The sequence below is a fragment of the Odocoileus virginianus genome, chromosome 4 (genome assembly GCF_023699985.2).
Source record: "Odocoileus virginianus isolate 20LAN1187 ecotype Illinois chromosome 4, Ovbor_1.2, whole genome shotgun sequence".
Classification (NCBI taxonomy): Eukaryota; Metazoa; Chordata; class Mammalia; order Artiodactyla; family Cervidae; genus Odocoileus; species Odocoileus virginianus.
In genome coordinates, this window is record NC_069677.1 from 17,252,699 (window position 1) to 17,270,011 (window position 17,313).

At 38.9% G+C, this 17,313-nt stretch overlaps 1 protein-coding gene across 3 annotated transcripts in view; it reads left to right on the forward strand.

The window, feature by feature from the left end:
- FGF12 (fibroblast growth factor 12) overlaps nucleotides 1-17,313 on the forward strand; it is a 604,572-nt gene that overhangs the window by 194,081 nt on the left and 393,178 nt on the right. The window contains exon 1 of one of the 3 annotated variants that reach the window (XM_070466234.1): nucleotides 17,061-17,120. The exons of the other annotated variants lie outside the window; for them this stretch is intronic. The gene's annotated coding sequence lies outside the window, so the exon portion shown is untranslated. Of the gene's footprint in view, nucleotides 1-17,060; nucleotides 17,121-17,313 lie in introns of those variants that run through there. 3 annotated transcript variants of the gene reach the window in all.

Sequence of the window (17,313 nt, forward strand, 5' to 3'; positions counted from 1 at the left end):
AAAACTTCATGTGTTATTCTGGGGGATCTGATTCATTTGGTTAAGTACCTATTTTCAGTCGGTACTGGAGCTATGAAGATTATATTTGGAAAGATTAGAATATATATAGGTTTCATTCATCCTTTCTAAAACTTTGACTTGCTGCTTCCTCACCACTGTAAATGAAAAATAAAACTTTTAAAAGAATTAATTAGATACTTTATATGTGAAGTATGAGAATGTACACTTTTGAAATGAAATCACCAGTGAGGTCTCATATCTTGACTTTTATTCAGTTCAGAAGATGATTTAGACATTATCTTTTGCCACCATATTTATAAATGCTGTAAGATATCAAATCACTATATTCTAAATGAACTTGCTTGATGTTGAAGTTTTATGTTTTGAATACATATTTCAGGAAGCCAACAGAGATGTATGTTAATATTATTTCAGTTTTCCTTATCTACATGAAGTAAAACATGAACAGACTATAACTTGGGTATTTATTTCCTAGATGTGAAAATTTTTAAGGTATATATGGTGTGTGATAAAAACTTCTTGTAAAAATAGATAACATGTTCATTTACATACAGAATCAGTCTTTCAAATGGTAACAGATCCAAATAGAGGTGATAATATGTGTGATGGAGAAGCATAGGTGGTTGAAATCATGAGACTTAGAGTCAGAAGACTCAGTTATAAAGCAGTCTCAATAAAATTACTGAAGATTTTTCAGTCAGTATTTTCATCTGAAAAAAGTAGGAATAATGATAATTCTAGCCTGCTTCCTATTTCTTACTGAATCCTAGATTTAACATGTGAACCTATGAAAACTGTTGCACTTTATATATGCATTGTGATTTAGTGGGGTGTTTGGTTATTTAGGGAACTGTCACTCTAGAGTAATTTTGGTAAAAGAGTAGTCACAAGTAAAGACAAAGGTCCCTTTTATACCCTTTCCCCAGAAGGAGGTAATGTATAGAATTGCTAAGTGATTGTTTCTGGACACTATATTGCTTTTGTTTGAATTGTGGCTTTTATTAATTTATAATCTTGGATAACTTACATGACATTGCAGAAATGTAAATTACTTTGATAATAGTACCTACCTCATAGGTTGTGGTAAAGATTAAATGAATTAGTAACAGCTAAAGATTTATTGGGGCTTTCCTGGTGGCTCAGGTGTAAAGAATCTGCCTGCAATGCAGGAGACTGTGGTTTGATCCCTGGGTTGGGAAGATCCCCTGGAGAACGGAACAGCTACCCTCTCCAGTATTCTGATCTGGAGAATCCCATGGACAGAGAAGCCTGGCAGCCTGCAGTTCATGGGGTCACAAAGAGTGTGACATGACTGAGCAACTAACAATTTTACACTTTCAAAGATTTATTGAGTTCTTACTATATGCCAGGCATTGTGCTAAGAACTTTGAGTCTACCATGTATAACATGCTCAGTATATTTTAGATATTATTATTGTGTTCCATTTTAAAGTGATTTCTTTCATATGACTTTTACTGTTAGTATGAGCAATTCTGCATGATATGTTATGCCCAGTTTATGAATGCAAATTGAAGTAAAGACATCAGATACATTTTCAGGGAGCAAATTTATATAAATAGAGCTGGAGTGCACAATTTTAATTTTTTAAACTTCCCGAAAGAGAAATACAGTAATAGTTTGAACCATGTTAACATGGAGTAAAAGGTTTTATGCAAGCTACTTCTGCCCCATCAACTTACAGTTGAGGGATTAAGGGCCACAGGAAAAAAGTAACATAATTTGTTATAAGAGTTTAAAAGATTCTCCTGATAGATTGTTGAACTTTTGAAATTATAAATATTTTAATATTCTATTTAGGTTTTATTTAATAAGTAGGATTAAGAAAATACAAAATAATTATTACTAACTCTTGAGCTTTTTAGTATAATAAAAACATTTTATTACTCTTGTCTTTCTTCTGCAATATCAAATATTATTACATTGTCTAATTTATCCATTATATTAGTTTATAAATCCTTTAAACTTCTGTAGAATGGAGATAGCATAAAATGTCAAATAGAAGACACTCTTGGACAAGATTAAATAGATTGTTTAAGGCTATTTCCAGTCAGTTATGATTCCTTTTTTCCCATTTCTCAAAATAAAAATTGTTTGTTTTTGTTTTCATGGGCCACTATATGTTAAAAGACAGGTGATACATTTAAAATTTTAAATAATTCTGCTCAGAGTATATGGCATTTTTATTAACCTGGTAAAATACTATATTTTCAGCTGAAAGGGTGAGTAAAGCAGATTCACTTTTCTCTATAGATGGGACTTTTACAAAGAAATGGAAGCTTAGAGATTAAAACAAGAGCTTTAATGCCTACTCCTATTTCTCTCAAGATCTACTTGAGAGGAAAGCAGAAGAATTCTATCAGAGAGGGGTGTTAAGGTTACAGCTTTATCATCACTTCACCAGGAAAGACCATTCTGATGCCTCAGAAGGAGACCCTGAGAAAGCTCCAGTGGGCACCAACCTGACGGGATAGCAGCACTTCGGCAGCTGGTCTCGGTGGTACTTGTAACGTGTGTGTGTGGGTGTGCATGCACGCACACCTCGCCAGGGGAAGCAGTGTGCTTGTCTTATTACCCCAAGCAATTCCGGAAAGTCAAATCTTAGTCTTTTCTTCTGTGTGTAGTCATCACTCCTCTGAGATAATCGGTCAATTGGTGCCACTCAGCCTGATAGCATAGAGGATTATCAAATGTATACAGATTGAACTGTACACACACATCAAGTGGCCTTGATGGGGGATTGAAATACTAGGCAAAAATACTTATCCATCTTAATAAAAACACACAACCAGAACCCAGGCAGACATTTTCTTTCAAGTATAGTGCTGACATCTAAATTGAGACTGCTCATATAGAGTCAGGTTGCATCAGGGAGTATGTATCTAAGGGGTACAGGCTTTAGCTCCTGTATGAGACAGTCAGCTGATCCAAGGAAGAATGCTCCATGGCAAAGTGGCTATTGCTTTTGGGTCACTTCCCAGGAAGGGATCCTCTACAAAGGTGGCATTATGCAGCTGTTTTCAGCTCCACTCTACCTTTATTCCTGTGGTTGTTCAGTCACTCAGTCGTGTCTGACTCTTTGCTACCCCATGGACTTCAGCATGCCAGCCTTCCCTGTCCTTCACCATCTCCCGAAGTCTGCTCAAACTCATGTCCATTGAGTCAGTGATGCCATCCAACCATCTCATCCTCTGTTGCCCCCTTCTCTTCCTGCCCTCAATCTTTCCCAGCATCAAGGTCTTTTCCAATGAGTCGACTCTTCCCATCAGATAGCCAAAGTAGTAGAGCTTCAGCTTCAGCATCAGTCCTTCCAATGAATATTCAGGGTTGATTTACTTTAGGACTAACTGGTTTGATCTCTTGCTGTTCATGGGACTCTCAAGAGTCTTCTCCATCACCACAGTTTGACTGCATCAGTTCTTTGGCACTCAGCCTTCTTTATGGTCCAGCTCTCACATTGACTCTCACATGACTATTGGAAAAACCATAGCTTTGACTACATGGACCTTTGTCATAGAATCTTTATTTGAGCAGGTTTTTATGTTGTAAGTCTAAAATTCTTCACTGTTTCAATACTGCTCCAGTGGGTAAAATGAATGTGAAACATAAAATATACAAAATGATCATTGCTTTTTATGGCTTTCATTTTCAAAGGGATTTTTGTTGTTTTTACATGACATTTTCAGTGTTAAATTCAAAAAGTTAGTGCTTATTCTTAGTTCATTTGTCTTGCAGTACTTAAAGCAATTTGCTAAGTGCCTATGTAGTCAGCATTACCACTGTTTACCCAGTGTTTTGGGTTCTTCTCTTGGGCACATTGCAGGATGCATGGCATTATCACCTTCCCTTGAACTTAGGTGTGGCCATATGACTTGCATTAGCTAGGGAAACATGAGCAGAAGTGACACACCTCACCTCCATGTGGAAGCTTTAATAACCAGAGCATAATTCTCTCTACTCTGACCTTCTGATGATGTTCAAGGGAGTGGTTGTTCCATCAGTCTGTGTCACTGAGTGTCTGTAGTAATAGGACTGTGTGACGCTGGGTGGGCATTTAGCACATTAGAGAAGTTAAAAACTTCTCTTTGTAAATAACTTAGATTTTTAAGGTCATTTGTTATCTGGTCTATCCTGATGGATAGTAAGGCAGTAGAGTTTAAAATTTAATGGAGGATTATTGGGCTCAGTTTAAGGTTCTTTCTAGTCAATCGCTTTAACTTCTCTATGATACCATCTGTAGTATACAATGAATCGATGTATTGGTTTCCTTTCATAATCTTTGAATAATTAGTTTAGCATACCAAAGTATGGGGTTTTGTCATCATCTAGTAAGTTAGTGTGGAGAAGGCAGTGGCAACACACTCCAGTTCTCTTGCCTGGAAAATCCCATGGACGGAGGAGCCTGGTGGGCTGCAGTCCATGGGGTTGTGAAGAGTCGGACATGGCTGAGCGACTTCACTTTCACTTTTCACTTTTATGCATTGGAGAAGGAAATGGCAACCCACTCCATTGTTCTTGCCTGGAGAATCCCAGGGATGGGCTCGCACAGAGTCAGACACGACTGAAGTGACTTAGCAGTAGTAGCAGTAAGTTAGTGTGGAGAAGGCAATGGCACCCCACTCCAGTACTCTTGTCTGGAAAATCCCATGGACGGAGGAGCCTGGTGGGCTGCAGTCCACGGGGTCACGACGAGTCGGATACAACTGAGCGACTTCACTTTCACTTTTCACTTTCATGCACTGGAGAAGAAATGGCAACCCACTCCAGTGTTCGTGCCTGGAGAATCCCAGGGACGGGGGAGCCTGGTGGGCTGCCGTCTATGGGGTCACACAGAGTCGGACACGACTGAAGTGACTTAGCATCAGCACCAGCAGTAAGTTAGTGGTTGTTCTGAGACTAGCGAGTACATTGCTTCTTAAATGATATTCATCTTTCTTCCCCAAGATGCAGTGAAGCTCCACTGATATTTGAGGTTATTCTTTCAAAGTGGTACTTTATTTGCAAGGTGCTTAAGGATTCAGGTGCTCCTTTGTACTTACTCTGCTGTATGGAAACTGTAACACCTATTGATGCCCCTGAGTTCCTGAAAATGAACTAGCTGCATTACTTGAAAAACAGTGCTAATGTGGCAGCTCTCATCTCTGCTGCAGTTTTGCCAGACAAAGGAAAATACAAATAAAATTGGTTTTCTCTCAGCTTATAAACTAAGAGCTGTGTGCATATGAAGAAAACCAGGGCAGTACTTTATGGTGAAGGGATTGGGTTTAATGCTCCATCTGGGTCATGGAGCAGCAGTCCATTTGCCTGCCTCTTGGGTTAAGTAAAGCAAAAGAGTGGAGTGAAGTCAGACTTTTCTGGAAGCCTAGGATGTATGTGTCATGCCAAATAGCCCTCCACAGCTGGCACCCCTCCCTTCTTCCTGTCTTTATCCATCTTAGGATAGAAAGTTAAAGAAACATGTCTCTGACTTAAGGGGTTGCCATTTTTTTTTTATTTAGCAAACATTCTTTGAGGTCCAGTTGCTGCTAGGCTCTGTGTTAGGCACAGGAGATCCAGCAGAGAGAGAGATGAGGACAAGCAGGAGCTGCCATATTAGGTAGTATATGATACATGCCCAAAGTGGGGTACCTGGGAGCATCGGTTTATTAATAATTTAACAGTCTCTTACCTGAGTTAATGGTCTGTGGTAAGAGTCCTCCCAAGGAAGGAATAATTAATTCTTTCTGGGTTTTGTGTTTATCTCCCAGAGCTTATTAAAGCATTTAAGAGTTCAAAAGGTATTGCTGGGTGGGACAGATGGGGGCTCTAATGGAGAGGAATAATATCTCTGTGTATTTTATTAGAAGACTGTGTTTGAATAAAAATAAGCAGATATGAAAAAGCATTTTTTTTTTTACAAAGAATTAGCCTACAACTCAATTCAAGCCTACTCATCACTGCTCATATTCAGATGTCCTGCCTAGTTATCTGTGTTATGTCTCTTCTCTGTCCCTCTCTCAACCCTAGTCCGTTTGTTCACACCCAGATGTTAACACATCAGTTTCTAAGAAAGGTGCAAGTTTTATTCTCTGCTATCAGGGTTAGAAAGAGACATTCAGGGAGTACTTATAGGTCTGTTCTCTTAAATTCCCTGGAATATCTTGAAACAATGAAGCTTTCCTTTGTACAGTTCAGTCTGTGAAATTGCTACCTTTACACTATGTTATTTTCATTGTACAGTGTTGTAAATGCCATGTCTGAATATTATTTCTAATGCCATTAAGTATGGCAGGGTATTTGTGTTTCCTAGGGTGAATATCAGAAAGATACTGTGAATCTGCGAAGACAAGTCTCTCTTGCTGAAATGATCTTTCTTGTTTATACATAAGCTTCTAGTACCATCCTACCCCCTCTCATTACTGTTTATAGAAACGATAGCATTGCAGTTGGTGTCACTGATTGCCCACGTTGCTGCTTCAATGAAGCCAGCTGGGATTCGATTGCATGGTCTTTAAATAAAACTTAGTGGCACAAAATGAATCTCTTTTTTGAGGGGAGAGGGGTAGTTGCTAGCTGGATTATTCTCTAAAGCACTAATTATTTGCTTAACTTGGAGGAACTTGAGAATCAGTGAATCGCCATGTTGGCTAAGTATCTGACCTTGGCACTGAGAAACATGTGGGTAGATAACCCGCATAAAGACGATCAAGTCTTGATGAAGCCGTTCTCAAAACGAGAGTGATGAATCACTTATCCCCTGCCCATCTTAGCTGTCTGTAAGTAACTTAGACTGGAGGTAGTGAATGTGCCTTTGATTCCAACTGTCTAAAGTCTGGAGCCAGGTTAATAACTGGGAATTCTAGGCAGTGATGTTTTGTGCCAACCTGGTACAAGAGGATGACCTGGAAATTGTGAAAAACAATGTGAAAGGTTGGTGGTATAGTTTCCTAAATTGCCATGGTGTGAAAAATGAATATCAATCACTAGTTTTGGCCTTTGACTTCCAGATACCAATCCAGTTTAGGCAGAATGGCATTTTTCTTTATAGTTATATAATACAGATTAGAGAACCAAGCTTTATCCAGGTGAAGATTTATATGTCTATGTAAATTTATTTTTCTCCTGAAAAAATTTGAATTTATAAATGTATCTCTATTTAAAATATCTGTGCACTTATCCAAGTGTGTGTGTATGTGTGTGCGTGTGTGTGTATGTGTGTGTGTGTCTGCATTCAAAATTGTTAATGGCAGTTACCTTTAGGGAGTTTGATGGCAGAGACTTGCTTTTTGCTTTACATATTTCTATATTATTTGAATTTTAATGGAAATATGTTCCTTTTATAATTAAAAACTATATAGTGATACATGTTTTAGATTATGCAGTTTTCTTCTCATAGCAGGAAACTGAAAATGTAAAGTCTCTGTAGAATAAGAAAGTCACTTATACAACCATAACCTTGATACAACCCCTTCCTTCTTGGTGTGTGAGTTTTAAAAACACAAGTTATCACACACGTTATATGCTTTGTTTGTTTCTTTTCACATGAACTTAAACAGTTATCCAAAATATGGAAAGAAATACTTGCATCTAAATATTTGGAAAATATTTTTTTCTAAGAGGAATTACAAGAAGCTGTTACTAGCAAGTAGTCAAGCAGTTAATAGTAGGAGAGAGATACTTTTGGGAAGGTGGGAAAGGAGAATTCTTTTGAACTTTGTGCATTTCTGCATTGTTTCTAATCATTTGTGTTGTGAGTCGCTCAGTCGTGTCTGACTCTTTGTGATCCCATGGACTGTACCTTGCCTGGATTCTCTGTCCATGGGATTCTCCAGGCAAGAAAACTGGAGTAGGTTGCCATTTCCTTCTCCACATCTCCTGTGTCTCCTGTATGGGCAGACAGATTCTTTACCACCAGGTTCCCAGCATTTACCTGGAGAGTCAGGTCTGGGTCCGGAGCTACTTGTGACTACCTGGCAGCTCAGAATGTGTCCAGCCTATGAGCAGGTAGATCCCACAACAGGCTAAGCTTCACTGGCCCCATTTTTTTCTCCCCAGTCTCAGCAATCAGATAAGTTTCTCCCCTTCCTTGGAATGGAGCGAGAAGGGTAGATGGAAGGGCATAGACTCTCTTCCCATTTGTTGGAGAAGGCCAAAAAACCTTTTGTGGACCAAAAGGGAATGTGAGAAGTTGGAGCAAAAATTTACTCTCATCGCATGTAACTTTCAAAGACAGAACTATTTTTAAGGGTGTTGATATGTCCCTATATCCTTCAGTAACTCACACTTTTAATAGCCATATAGTATTTTCCTGGCTCTGTGTGATAGTTCCCTGTGTCTCATATGTCTCATATGTCTCAAAATGGTGCTTAAGGATAGTTCTGCATTTATAGGGTTCGTCTAAAGATTAAATGCCTTAGTATCTGTAAGGTTCTTAGCCTGTGAAATCCTGGGTACTCGGCATTTAGTATTTCCTGTTCTTCTTTGTCTTGCCTTATGTCCCTCCTGGTATTATAAAATACCAAATGCATGCTGTTAGTCTGTGGTTTATCCTGTCTTAGTCTTTCTCTTAATTTAAGGTAAAAAAAATATGTGCCATACTCAATCTTAGGATGTATCTAAAATTTGGATCTGTATGTTTAATTTTCTTTATTGTTCAAGATAGGCCTTTATTCTGGTAAAAAGCAATAGGAGTCTGTATCTAGCCAATTTCACTTGCAAAGATTCCAGTTTATTTTCTTAAAACTAATAATTATCGTAATATGAACAGCATTAAGGAAAATTCTGGGTTTTATTTCATCCATAGAAACAAATGTAAAGTGATATTGCAGAGTAATTTGGCTATAACAGGTAATTTAGATGATATTCTTTAAGTGACTTTTGATAATTGAATTTTTGGATTTAAACATAGTAACACTTATTCTTAATAGTTTATGTTGCTCAAGTTTTAACTCTGTTGTGTGGTAGATTATTTAGAAGATCAAACAGGAAGCAGCTGAAAGTCACATTACATTTTAATACTGTAGAATCAGTGTAACTGAAAAAAATTCCTGACCTCCTCAGCACTAAATAAATTCATTTTAATTTATTTTCAAGTCCTGGAAGCTAGGTTCATTCAGTGGATTGCTGTTTTTATTATTATTATTATTCCTTTGTTGTGTTTCTCTCACCAGGTAGTTTCTTAGAAATATTGAGGAATATTTCCGTGTTCCACAAACATGTCCTGGTATTCATTTGATATCTCTGTCAATATTCTTTACTCTGAACCACTGAAATTCAGGAGCTTTTTACTCTTCTCTTCAAATTGTAAAGAAAACCAGACTGTGGGGCTTCAGAATAATTTACTGAATTCTTGAGGAAAGCAGAGGTGTACAGCACTGCCAAGAATGGAAATCTATAGACTTACATTAACCATCACTGCTCAGAAAGTCCATAGGCTGTGTCCTTCTTTGCGAGAGCTGTTTGGTTATCTCTGTTTAGCTCCTAGCCTATCTCTCAGTTCAGTTCAGTTCAGTCACTCAGTCGTGTCTGACTTTGCAACCCCATGGGCTGCAGCACACCAGGCTTCCCTGTCCATGACCAGCTCCCGGAGCTTGCTGAAACTCATGTCCATTGAGTCGGTGATGCCATTCAACCATCTAATCCTCTGCATAATGGATATTCTTTGTTTTCCCCAGGACTAGGAACTACTCCTTCAGGTTTCCTGAGGGAGAATAAGGGTATTCAATTCAGTCATCTTCCGAGGCTCATTGGTTTTTTATTGCAGGATGGCTGAGGATGAAGCATGCGTGTCCTTTAGGAGAAACACTCCTAATGTAAGACATGCTCTGGCCACTCCTGGTCTAGAAGAAGCAATCATGATACTTATCAGCACATTTCCAAGTGTTTGGGTTATTCCATTTAAAATAATACCAGATGAGGAGTAACAGATATCAGTCTAGGTAGCATTATACCTTTCAAAGTAGATTGCAGAGAGCATCGGTCCTGCAGGATCTTGCCTCACAAACGCTTTATACAAATAAGACAGATCTTCTAGGAATGAACAATGATTTTCAAATTGTGCATTAAATTTGTGCAGTAAATGCAGGGGAGAATTCTTTAACTGTGTGTGAACTTGGTTCTGTTCAAAATATATCCTATTTAAATTATTGAAGAAGTATATCTCAGATAGAAGCATCTGCTTCAGTGGTTGAAGCAATTTTATAGTGACAGAGACTAGGAAGTTGACATATTTGTATGGTTGGAAAGGCTCAACAAGGTAGTCTGTGAAAACAAATGAATTTGTATCACAAGGGGAAATTCTAATTTTTACCTAAGGGAATATAAATCACTAACATCCCCCTAGAGTGCTATCTGTCTAGTTATAAGAATTTTAAGCTTCAGCCTCATTTACCACCCTTGCTCAAACAGTTGAATATTCTGTAGTGTTAAATCAAAGATCTTATGGAACATGTCTTCATTTCTATGTTTATTCATCCAGCATTTAATGAGACCCACACCATGTGCCAGTCAATGGCTACATGAATCCTGTTCTAAAATAACTCATTCTTACTAGAGGAGATAATAACTGGGCAAAAATTATCCTAATAAAGCTACCAGTGATGTCTAGTGTCTAGCTATAGTGTATCATTCTTGGTTAGCATTGTCGTTATTCTAGAAGAGACTGCCAAGTATGTCATAGAGACAAACTGTCCTCCATGTTTTCTTAGGTTATGTTCTCTGATAATCACTCTTTGCTGCTGTGCTTGTTTACATGTGCTCAGTTGAAGTTCTAATAGATTGTTAATTTATTTTCATCAAGTTGGAAATATACTCAGTGTAGGTTACGTTAGACTAACTAGCCCTGCATGGATCATCATTATGATTTTGTTTTCCAAGATGCAATACTCTGGATTCTGTTATCTCAACCAAAATTGGAATTGGGAGGGCACAAGATGAAAGAGGAGATAACATATATGTAGTTTATTTTTACGGTTAAAATACTGAAATGGCCAGAGATTGATATAATAAACACTAATATACCTAAGACCCAGCATGAGCAAATTATTAGCATTATACCTTATGCATTTCAGATTCTCTTGAAGAAGTCAAACCCTACCGATAAAATTAAAATCACTTAGAACTATCCCCAGCACTATTCCAGCATCCCTTCTTCCTCAGGGGTAACAACTATAATGATTTTGATGTGTGTCCCAGCTGCATGTGTGCATGAAGTCGGTTCAGTCGCATCCAACTCTTGCAACTCCATGCACTGTATTCCACCAGCCTCCCCTGTCCATGGGGTTCTTTAGGCAAGAATACTGGAATGGGTTGCCATGCCCTGCTCCAGGGGATTTTCCCAACCCAGGAACTGAACCTACATCTCTCCCATCTTCTGCATTGGCAGGCCAGTTCTCTACCACTAGCGCCACCTGGGAAGCCCAATTTAAAAGATATCATGTATGATATTGTTTTGAGTATTTCTGAAATTTATAGATGTGGTCTTGAACTGTACTTGTCTCTCTATATCTTATTTTTTCACTCAATTTTGTGTTTTTGAAATTCATCCCTGTTTATCCACATGTGTCAAGTTCAGAAACTTGAAGCCATGTGTGAGGGAATCTGTGTTTGTGATGGAAAACATGGACTATAGAGCCAGTTTGCCTGAGTTTGATGTGACTCTGAGACTTGCTAGTTATGTGACCTTGGACAAGTTTCTTAACCCCTCAGGGCTTCACTTTTCTCATTCATAAAATGGTAATAACAGAAGTAGCACCTACCTTGTAGAGATGTGGTGTGGAGCAATATGAATTAATATATATGAATCTCTTAGAATACTTTCTGACACTTATTAAGCACAACATAACATTTATTGACTCATAGTGGGAGGAGCAATCTTGCTTAACTAATATTCCCTGATTTGTTTTACATATAGCACCAAGCTAACTAGGAAAAAAAAAAAAACCTCTCTCTGTCCAGACTTGGATTCCTATCAGAGGTGATTGGGGATTGAGAATGAGTGGTCCCTCAGCTGGGGAGGTCAGTGATTCACTAAGACACAGTCATCTTGGGGAGTGTGGGGCTGACACATACACAGTGCTGTATCTAAAGTGGGTAAACAACAAGGACCAACTGTATCGCACAGGGAGCTCTGCTCAATATAATGTAAAAACCTAAATGGGAAACTGATTTGAAAAAGCATAGTTATATGTATATATATAACTGATTCACTTTGCTGAACACCTGAAACTAACACAACATTGTTAATCAACTATACTTTAATATAAAATAAAAAGTTTAAAAAAAAGAACCATCTTTTGACTGAGGCTGTTGCACAGTGGACAAAGAAATTTTGCAGGATCAAAGAAATTTGCAGGATCTGCCTTAGTATTTAGGGGTTTGGTTTGATTGTATCAGTGGGGCTACAGAAACACCTGAGAATGGTCTAATGTCTAACTGTTTCCCTGTGATTGTTTGTGACACAATCCCTGACCTTCTCTTGGGAATTGTGAGTAGGAGTTCTTTGTCATCTTACCTCTTGAATTGAGAGGAAGTAGTTCTTGGTTGAGCTGGAACTGCGCTGAGTGCTAGAGGCTGAAGCAAATCCCTCTAGCTATTTAAGAGGAAAAACAAATGAAAAACAGGTGGAGCTGAGACTGCCCAATGATTTCAGATCTGTGTCAGCTTTACTTTCCAAGCCACCTGGGCCTCCTTAGCAGGTTCCATAGAGCTGAAAATAGCCAGCTTCCTCAAAAGACAGAAGTATGTTTCTAATGCAGATATTAAGACTGAGTAAGTCTTTGTACTGATTGATCTCCTGACCTCCTAAGGTTTTTTGACATGACCAGGTTTCAGTGATTCTTGTGAACCTTGCTGTCATCCTCACAACACAGATGTTAGGAGCCAAACATAATGCCTGTGTTGTCATCTTCTCATGAGGTGGGACCGATTATCTTATTGTGCATAGAGCATAAGTGACTCAAAATGTAGAATCATAATATTTAGGTCCTAGCAACAATTCTAGGAATTGAAGATACACTTTCATTTGACAAGTGAAGAAACAGTCCCAGCAAACTTGAGACAAGTATCCAAAGCCCCATATCTGCGTGAATTGGCTGGACCTTTGAATCAGGGGATCTTTGAATTGGCTGGACCTTTGAATTGGGGCTCAGAGGTAAAGAATCCTCTTGCAATCCTCCTGCAAATCCTCCTGCAATGCAGGAGACTTGGATTTGATCCTTGGGTTGTGAAGACCCCCTGGAGAAGGGAATGGCAACACACTCTAGTATTTTTGCCTGGAGAATTCCATGGACAGAGGAGCCTGGTGGGCTAGTCCATGGGATCACAAACACTTGGACACAATTAAGTGACTATCATTTTGAATCCAGAACTTTTAACTCTTAGTATGTGGAATTTGGATACTAATTTGGAATCTGTTTTATTCATTCACTTATTTTATGAACTTAATTTCTTAACTTCTGTGTTGAGTTTCTAACCTCAAAATCCTCATCAATATAAAGTGCATAAAATCATCCTTGTCTCCATCAAAGTATTGTTTGAAATCTAACTGAAATAGTGTGCATGCTAAGTGGCAAAAGCTAAAAAAGCTAATAGAGATACAGCATTTCTAGTTTATTGCTTTCAATGCATTTGTGACCCAAGACTATATTGGAAATAAGATAAACCTCTGTTTTGCATTGTCTTGGAGAGAGGCAGTTAATGGCAGAAGCCAGTTTTATCAACATGAAATTTATAGCTTCGTTAGCATAAGAATTGTATATTCCAATAGCTATCACATCTATTGTGCATGAATTTTTCTGGTCTACTCTATTCTGATGCTGCTTGAAAAGGATGCTACTCCCATCAACAATATAGTACCTTTTCAGTCTGCATTGTAAAGTGGGGCAATATGATAGAGGTTAAGGCATTTTATTGATTTAACTTTACTTTAAACTCTTTCACCCATGGCTAGTAACTAGGATGAGGTAATATACTCCGGTATCTAGGTTAACTTCTATTTTGAGGGCTTGCATCACTTAGTTCTGTCAATAGTGAGCAAATATACATTATATTAGAATTTAATTCTGAAATCTACAGGCACTTTTGTCTGTGAGGCAGAGAGAATAAATGAGCTACTTTTAGGTGGAGTAATCACATTATTAACAGCAGCTTCTAATAAAAATAACTTAGCACAGACAGGAGGAAATAGTAATAGCTATGTGAGCACCAGCAATCAGACATAGTCTTGACATAACTGGGTTCTCAGTATGGCGTGGCATTGGACATTTAGAGATAAGTCAACTTCTGCCTTAAGTAATATGTAGTATGGCAAGGGAGAGAAGATATAAGCAAAACACGCATCTTCATGGGTAGGTGCTAGACTAAAGGTAGAAACAGTTTATCTTGAAAACAGAAAGAGATGAGAGCAGATCCTTCTGCTTGGTGGTGTGTGTATGTATGTGTGTGTGTGTGTGTGTAGTTAGGGAGGCCTATCTGGGAAGGCTTCAGGGAAATATGCTACCAGAGATGCATTTTAAAGAATAAATAGGCATCCACCTTGCATAGAAAATGATGAGGAAGGGCATTTTGGGTAAAGGGGAAAATATGCACTAAGGCAGAGGGCCAAGAGAGAGCATGTGTTTCAGGCTAAATTTGCTCATTCTTTCCTTCATTCCTTCACTCATTTATCAACGACCAACTCTTTGCCAGGTACTATTCTAATTGCTAGGGATACAGTGTTGCACAAAACAATCTCTATTTTAAGAGCTGACTTTCTGGTGCAGAAGTAAAACAATAAATAAATAAACAACTAACATGCGTATAATATAGTGTCAGGTGGTGGTAAGTGCCATAAAGAGAAATACATGCATCAAGGGGCTAGAGAGAGAAAAGGAAGATCTCTTTAGATACAGCAGTCTTCTCTAAGGAAACGGCTCTTAGGTAGAAACCAAAGGAAGTGAGAGATCAAGCTTGCAGTTACTCACAGAGAGCTGGCACTAGCTGGGAAGAGCAGCAAGTGCAAAGATCCTGAGCTAGGAATGCATGCAGGCGTGCCGAGTGCTCAGTTGCTAAATCGTGTCCAACTCTTTGCGACCCCATGGACTGTAGCCTGCATGCCTCCTATGTTTATGGGATTATCCTGGCAAGTATACTGGAGTGGGTTGCCATTTCCTTCTCCAGGGGATCTTCCCGAACCAGCGATTGAACCTGCATCTCCTGCATTGGCAGGTGGGTTCTTTACTACTGAACCACCTGGGAAGCCCTAAAGATGAAAAAGGCTTGACTTATTCAGAGATGAGGTAGAAGGGCAACATGTCAAGAGCAAGAGGAGGGAAAGTGGTAGGAAAGGATATTACTTATGGTATTGTAGGCTGTGGCAAATATTTTGGAATTTATTTTGAGGGTCATGCAAAGTCATAGAAGGGTTTTGAACAGGAGTGTGAAAAGCCATTGATATTGAAATGGATCACTCTGGCTGCAGTATGATAGTAGACTGCATCACGGAGACTGTTTAGGAGGTTATTACAGTATTTCTGGTGAGAGGCTTGGAATAGAGTCAAAATGTGTTAGGCGGTGAGACATGGTCTAATTTGGGATATATTTGGAGGTAGAGCTGATAGGATTTCTAATTTAGAGGAAAAAAAAGAGATCAAAAGTGACTCAAGGAATTATGCCTGAGCATGTAGATGAAGAGGGATGTTCTTTATTGAGCTGGAAGCAAAGAAGGGTAGAGTTGCTTTGGGGAGATAAACTCGAGTGTTCTGTTTCTGAATGTGTTCAGTTTGACATAGAATAAAGAATAGGGCTTCCAGGATGGTGCTAGTGGTAAAGAACCCAGCTGCCAATGCAGGTTAAACATAAGAGAAACCAGTTCGATCCTTGGGTTGGGAAGGTCCCCTGGAGGAAGAGGGCATGCAGCCTATTCCAGTATTCTTGCCTGGAGAATCCCATGGACAGAGGAGCCTGGCAGACTGCAATCCATGTGGTTGCACAGAGTCAGACATGAAGAGACTTAGCATGCACAAAGATAGACACTGAATAGAGAGATAAAATTCAGGAATTTAGGGGAGTCCAGGACTGAAGACATGAATGTATAAATAATCAGCATGCAGATGGTATTTAGAATCCTAGAACTGTATTCAGTAACACAAAGTGTTAGTGTTGATACAGAAAAGATCTTAGGACTAAGCCTGCAGGACTCCAGTACTTAGCCATTAGGAGCTAAATGATACCAAAGAGACTCAGAAGGACTAGCCTGAGAAGTAGAGGAAATTCAGGAGAGTGTAGGAATAAAAGTTAAGTGAAGAAAGTGGTAAGAAAGAATGACCAGCTGGGTCAGATAAGTGTGGTGCAGGCTGAGAATGGATTTTTAGATTGGGAAATGTGGAGGTTACCATGTGGATCGTGGGCAGCAGCTTCAGTGGAGAGGTGAGTGTGAAAGTTTGAGTAGCATGGCTTCGAGAGACTAGAAGGTAAGAGAGTGGATAGAAGGAACATAGAAAAATCTAAGAATTTAACAGTTAAGTTGTGTAGAGAAATGAGGGAATGTGGGGTCAAAGGGAACATTGTTTTTATGAAACTATTATGACATATTTATATGCCAGTGAGAATGATTGACTAGGAAAAGGAAAGTTGTCACAGGAGAGAGATTGGGAGCATTGCAAGAGTAATTGACTTCCTATGATTAACACATTCTAGGCTTGGATCAGATACATCATAGTTACATCAGACTCTTGTTACAAAAGAAAAAAAAAAAACAGATTACCTTGTCCTGCAGTCTACCTCCCATGTATTAGAAAGATCCCATGTGCTTATATTTTTTAAAAGCTCCCCCAGTGGCTCTAGTGTGAGCTAGATTTGGAAGCTTTTGTTTGTTTTTTAATTTATTTATTCTTAATTGGAGGATAATTGCTTTACAGTGTTGTGTTGCTTTCTGCCATATATCAACGTGAATCAGCCATAGATATACATGTATCTGCTCCCTCATGAACCTCCCTCCCACCTCCCACCCCATCCCACCCCTCTATGACGTCACAGTGCACCAGATGGGACTTTTTGTTTTAGGCAAAATAGTGTACTGCAGTGGCGGCAAGAGTCCATTGACTTGGGGTGGGGAAGATGGGGCTGTAAGTTTTGAGTTTTTATAAATCTTTAATCTCTTAGCTTTGACTTTTCCTGTTTGTGGATTTCCCCCCTAAGAGTGCTCTTAGCGCAGCGCACTGGAGGCGGCTAATGGTTTTTGGAGACCTTGTGGTTTCTCCACAGGGATATTAATGGAAGTATCTGGCTCTCACAGCCTGTGATTAGCAACACTCTGAT